The sequence below is a fragment of the Penaeus monodon genome, chromosome 23, assembly GCF_015228065.2.
Source record: "Penaeus monodon isolate SGIC_2016 chromosome 23, NSTDA_Pmon_1, whole genome shotgun sequence".
Classification (NCBI taxonomy): domain Eukaryota; kingdom Metazoa; phylum Arthropoda; class Malacostraca; order Decapoda; family Penaeidae; genus Penaeus; species Penaeus monodon.
The window spans coordinates 39326007-39326227 of NC_051408.1; positions in this window are offsets into that span (position 1 = coordinate 39326007).

Consider the following 221-nt stretch of genomic DNA (forward strand, 5'->3'; position numbering starts at 1 on the left):
ACCGTGAGAGTCATAACACGGCTCGCCTTGAACCACGAAAGCCTTCTGAAGCGCAAGGAAACAGTGCCAAGGCTGAGGGGCAGCGGAGGCATCAAGAGGAAGTCAGACGAGGAACTGAAGTCTTTCTCTTCCTCGATTACGTTCACTGATGCTGATTTTCTTGTAATCATCGACGTCATTATCATTATCATAACTAGAGACACCCAAAAGGAGAAACCAAA